Below are 6191 nucleotides of genomic sequence, written 5' to 3' on the forward strand. Positions count from 1 at the left end.
GTCACAGGGAAAACCTCTATTGCATCCTGGAGAACCTGGGGCTCCATTCTGGGGAAGCAGAATACATGGCTATCCTCAAGCTGGTGCAAACGGTTGGCACACTTGTCTGCTGACTGAAAGTTTGGAGGTTGCAGTCACCTTGGAAGAAGGGCCTGGGGATCTTCTTCTGAAAAAACCAGCCACTGAAAGCTCTGTGGGACTCAGTTCTACTCTGACACACAGGGGGTCACCATGAGTCAGAACCCACTTGATAGGGGAACAGCGTTTTTGTTTTTTTCCTACTATGGCGTCAGGTGCCATGGACTCCAAAACTCTGATCCCTGCAAACTGGAAGTTGTTTATCCCTCTTTTATAGATGAGAAAATGGAGATTCAGTGAGACTAACTGATTTGTCCAAGGTCAAAGTCGCACGAGCTAGGACTTTTTCTCCTTCTAAGACAGCTCAACTACCTGTAAAGGCTGAAATTCCACCATTCATTTGTAAGGTTTGAAGATTCCTGGGACCATCCTTTGGGACATATGGCTGGGGACAGACTACAGGAGAAGGGGGCACAGCACTCTTGTCTGGCACACTGGAGGTGCTCAATATGTATGAATTGATTCTGATAGGGCTACTGGGTGGAAGAGGTAAGGAGGGTGGGGGACAGCCCCCAGGTGGCAGGGAGCAGCAGCAGACAGGGCAGGCAGGGACAGGTAGAGGGAAGCCCAAGAAGTGAACAGTTAAGGGAGATGAAGTTGTCTGTTGGTTTGTCATACTGCGATGGCTTGCATGTTGCTGTGAGGCTGGAGGCTGTGCCAGCAGGGATGCCCATGGTGGACCAGTTCTGGTGGAGCTTCCAGACTGAGACAGACTTGGAAGAAGGAAGAGGCTATTCACTTCCCAAATAATTGGCCAGTGAAAACCTTATGAATAGTAGTGAAATACTGCCTGATATATTACCAGAAAATTTTATGAATAGCCCTGAAACATTGTCCGATACAGTGCCAGAAGATGAGCCCCTCAGGTTAGAAGGCACTCAAAATATGACTGGGAAAGAGCTGCCTCATCAAAGGAGAGCCTACCTTAATGATATGGATAAAGTAGAGCTTTCAAGACCACCATTTGCTGAAGTAGTGCCACTCAATATGAGAAGAAACAGCTACAAACATCCATTGATAATTGGAACATGGAATGTACGAAGTATGAACCTAGGAAAATTGGAAGTTGTCAAAAATGAAATGGAACACATAAAGATTGATATCCTGGGCATTAGTGAGCTGAAATAGACCAATTTGGCCATTTTGAATCAGACAACCATATGATCTACTATGCTGGGAACGACAATTTGAAGAGGAATGACCTGGCATTCATCATCACAAAGGATGTTTCAAGATCTGTCCTGAAGTACAATGCTGTCAGTGATAGAATGATTCATAAGCCTACAAGGAAAGCCAGTTAATACTACTATTATTCAAATTTGCACACCAACCACCGAAGCCAAAGCTGAGGATATTGAAGATTTTGACCAACTTCTGCAGTCTGAAATTGACCAAACATGTGATCAAGATGTGCTGATTATCACTGGTGACTGGAATGCAAAAGTTGGAAACAAAGAAGAATCACCAGTAGTTGGAATATTTGGTCTTGGAGAGAGAAATAATGCTGGAGATTGCATGACAGAATTTTGCAAGACCAATACCTTTTTCAACAACAGAAACGATGGCTATACAAGTGGACTTTGGCAGATGGGGTACACAGGAATCAGATTGACTACATCTGTTGCAAGAGGTGATGAAGAAGCTCAATATCTTCAGCCAGAACAAGGCCAGGAGCTGATTGTGGAAAGACCATCAACTTCTCATTTGCAAGTTCAAGTTCAAGATGAAGACAATTAAAACAAGTCCACAAGACCCAAAATATGACCTTGATTACATCCCTCTTGAATTTAGAGACCACTTAAAGAATAGATTTGATGCATTGAACACCAATGACCGAAAACCAGAGGAATTGTGGGATGACATCAAGAACATCATTCACGAAGAAAGCAAAATGTCATTAAAAAAACAGCAGAGGAAGAAAAGACCAAAATGGATGTCAGAAGAGACTCTGAAACTTGCCCTTGAGTGGAGAGTAGCTAAAGCAAACAGAAGAAATGACAAGCTAAAAGAGCTGAACAGAAGATTTCAAAGAGCAGCTCGAGAAGACAAAGTCAATTATCATAAGGAAATGTGTAAAGACCTGGAGTTGGAAAGCCAAAAGGGAAGAACACACTTGGCATTTCTCAAGCTGAAAGAACTGAAGAGAAAATTTAAGCCTTGAGTTGCAGTATTGAAAGATTCTATGGGCAATATGTTGAATGATGCAAGAAACATCAAAAGAAGATGGAAGGAATACACAGAGTCATTGTACCAAAAAGAATTGGTTGATGTTTATCCATTTCAGGAGGTGGCATATGATCAAGAACCAATGGTAGTGAAGGAGAAGTTGAAGTTGAACTGAGGGAAGTGGTGAAAAATAAGGCTCCAGGAATTGGCGGGATATCCATTGAGATGTTTCAACAAACGGATGCCACACTAGAGACACTCACTCGACTATGTCAAGAGATTTGGAAGACAACTGCCTGGGCAACTGACTACAAAAGATTGATATTTGCACCCTTTCCAAAGAAAGATGATCCTGCACAATGTGGAAATTATCAAACAATATCATTAATATAGCATGCAAGTAAAATCTTATGAAGATAATTCAAAAATTGTTACAGCAGTATATCGACAAAGAACTTCCAGAAATGCAAGCTGGATTCAGAAGAGGATGTGGAAGGAGGGATATCATTGCTGATGTCAGATGGCTTTTGGCTCAAAGCAAAGGATACCAGAAAGATATTTACTTGTGTTTTATTGACTATGCAAAGGCATTCAATTGTGTAGATCATAACAAATTACGGATGACATTGAGAAGAATGGGAATTCCAGAACACTTAATTGTGCTCATGAGGAATTTGTACATAGACCAGGTGCCTGTCATTCAATCAGAACAAGGGGACACTCCATGGTTTAAAATCAAGAAGAGAGTGCATCAGGGTTGTATCCTTTCACCATTCTTATTCAATCTGTATGCTAAACAAATAATCCGAGAAGCTGGATTATATGAAGAAGAAAGTGGTATCAAGATTGGAGGAAGACTCATTAACAGCCTGCGTTATGCAGACGACACAACTTTTCTCGCTGAAAGTGAGTATGACTTGAAATATTTACAGATGAAGATTGAAGACTACAGTCTACAGTATGGATTACACGTCCATATAAAGAAAACAAAAATCTTCACACCAGGACTAATAAGCAGCATCATGATAAAAGGAGAAAGACTGAAGTTGTCAAAGACTTCATATTACTTGGTTCTGCAATCAACGCCAATGGGAGCAGCAGTCAAAATATCAGACATCATATAGCATTGGGCAAATCTGCTGCAAAAGACCTTTTTTCAAGTGCTGAAGAGCAAAGATGTTTCCTTGAAGACTAAGGTGAGCTTGACACAAGCCATGGTATTTTCAATCACCTCATGTGAATGTGAGAGCTGGACAATGAAAAAGGAAGACTGAAGAAGAGTCGATGCTTTTGAGGTGTAGTGTTGGCAAAGAACGCTGAAAGTACCATGGACTGCCAAAAGAACTAAGAAATCTATCCTGGAAGAAGTGCAGCCAGAATGCTCCTTGGAAGTGAGAATGGCCAGACTTTGTCTTACCTACTTTGGTCATGTTGTCAATAGGGATCATTCCCTGGAGAAGGATATCATGCTTGGCAAAGTGGAGGGACAATGAAAAAGGGGAAGGCCCTCAACAAGATGGATTGACACAGTGGCTGCAACTATGGGCTCAGGTATAGCAAAGATTGTGGGGCTGGCACAGGACTGGGCAGTGTTTCATTCTGCTGTACATGAGGTCGCTATGAGTCGGAGGTGACTCAAGGGCACCTGACAGCAACAACAAGGACCCTGCAGGGCCAGCCTGGGGTGTGGGTGGGGCACTGTTGTTCCCTGGGGTGAGATCCTGAACGCAAACTTCATCTGGAGGGCCTATGGCAATTATCAGTTGCTGTGGGGTCAATTCCAACTCATGGTGACCCCATGTATGTCAGAGGTGTTGGTGCTCCATAAAACCATGAGCTTTTGGAAGCAGATCCTCAGACTTTCCTTCTGAGGCACCAGTGGGTGAGTTCAAACCACCAATCTTTTGATTAGTAGCCTGCCTCTTAACTGTTTGCACCAGTCAGGGTCATCACAGGAGACGTGGCCAAATGTCTACTACCTACTCCAAAAACCCTCAGGGCTCCTTAGCCAGGACCCCCTCACCCCAAGTTCTGCGCTCTTTTCTGTAGCCTGGCACCCTTCACCCTCCCCATTCCACCCCCTCCCATACCCCAAATTCCTTCAGGGGTGTGCCCAGACTGAGTCATTCTCATGTAGCCCTGCCAAGCACTGGCCGAAGCAGGCTATTTTAGTAAACATCTAGCAGGAGATTGGGAAATTGTACCAGGGCAAAAATGACTATCTCTTCCTTTGAATCGGGGAAAGGAAGAGTTGCTGGGGAAATGAGATCAGTGACTCGGACATTGCATGTTCCTTGCTGATGAGCAAGGAACCAGAGTCCAGTTGCCCAATGGAAGGATCAGGTAGTTTGTCAAGGAAATGGGCCCCCGAGTACTGGCAGGCAGGCCGGGGATTGTCCCCTAGACCCTGTCCCTCCCTCCTCACTCCCTGACTGCTCATGCTTTGAGCTGATGTCTTGCTAAATGAGAAAAAAATGCGCTGTTTCACTTCTTATGCTGGTAGCCCCAGTGTGAGGCATATTGACGAGGCCAAAATGGTGCAGGGGCTGCTGGGCACGAGGGGTTCATGAGCATGTGGGTCATAGCGCCGCACAGCCCCTCCCTCTCAGAGTGCAGAGGAGGAAACTGAGGCCTGTGGAAGAGACTTGCCTGAGGTTACACAGAGAACCTGTGGCCATCAGGACAGAACCCAGGTTGCTAGTGCATTAAATATTAAAAACAAAACAAAAACACAAAACTTTAGAAATGGAGAAGAAACTATGATTAAAAAAATAATAAAAGAAGAAAAAGCATAAGGAAAATAACAAAAATTACTCACAGTCTCATCACCATTATAACCTACTTTAAACACTTCAGTTTCTTTTCTTTCCTTCAAATGGTTAAAATTAAAAAAAAAAAAAAAAGAAAAAAGAAAAACCCTCAATGATTTATTAACAAAACAATCTCCCAGTGATTGTGATTGTTGTGGCCATTTGTTTGTAGCCCTCCTCATTCTGTGAAAATTATTTTCACCCCATGATTACAAATGCTCCTAGAAGTCCATGGCTTTGACCATGAGCCCTGGTCACTCTTACCTCCATGGAACTCCCTTCAAAGGGATTCATTTCAGAGGGAGTGAATGGAACTTCTAGAAGGCCCTTGCTTTTAGGTGTTCTTTGATTTTTGATACAAGACCTGCTCCTTGTAAATATCTGTGCTGCATTAGGGAATCTCCTTGGCCTATTTCAGGTTTTAAATTATACGTATTATCCAGACCATGGGATTTTAGGGTTCTGAGACCCAACTTTCCCTCTGAGGAGTGGCCGGTGAGTTTGAAATACCAACCTCTGGTTAGCAGTCAAATGCCTTAGGTACTATGCCATCAGAGCTCCTTTTTTGTTTTTTTGGTTTGAGGACATACCTCAGGGGAGAGCCAAGTTAAAGGGGATCAGGCCTTCTCTTCCCCTTTCAACCAGAGTGGCTCCCTTTGGTTCTGTTTTATAATCTGGGACTCCCTCCTAATAATCTGTTGTGGTCAAACTGATTTTGACTCATGGTGACCCCATGTGTTACAGAGTAGAAATGTGCTCAATAGGGTTTTCTCAGCTGGTCCGTCTTTATGGCAGCAGTTAACCAGGTCTTCCTCAGAGCCACTGGATGGGTTTGAACCTCCAATCTTTAGGTCAGCAGCCAATCAGAAACCACTTGCACCTCCCAGGGACCTTTCCATCCTACCTACCTACTGCCCTCGAGTTTGTTCTGACTCATAACCACCCTATAGGACAGAGTAGAACTGTTCCATAGGATTTCAAAGGCTGGTAGCATAGTGGCTAAGACACTTGCCTGCTAACCAGACGGCTGGCGGTTCAAACCCACCAGCCACTCCTCGGAAGGAAGGTTGGGCAATC

Source organism: Orycteropus afer, unplaced genomic scaffold (assembly GCF_000298275.1).
Source record: "Orycteropus afer afer isolate SDZICR_OR568_19922 unplaced genomic scaffold, OryAfe1.0 scaffold00094, whole genome shotgun sequence".
Classification (NCBI taxonomy): domain Eukaryota; kingdom Metazoa; phylum Chordata; class Mammalia; order Tubulidentata; family Orycteropodidae; genus Orycteropus; species Orycteropus afer.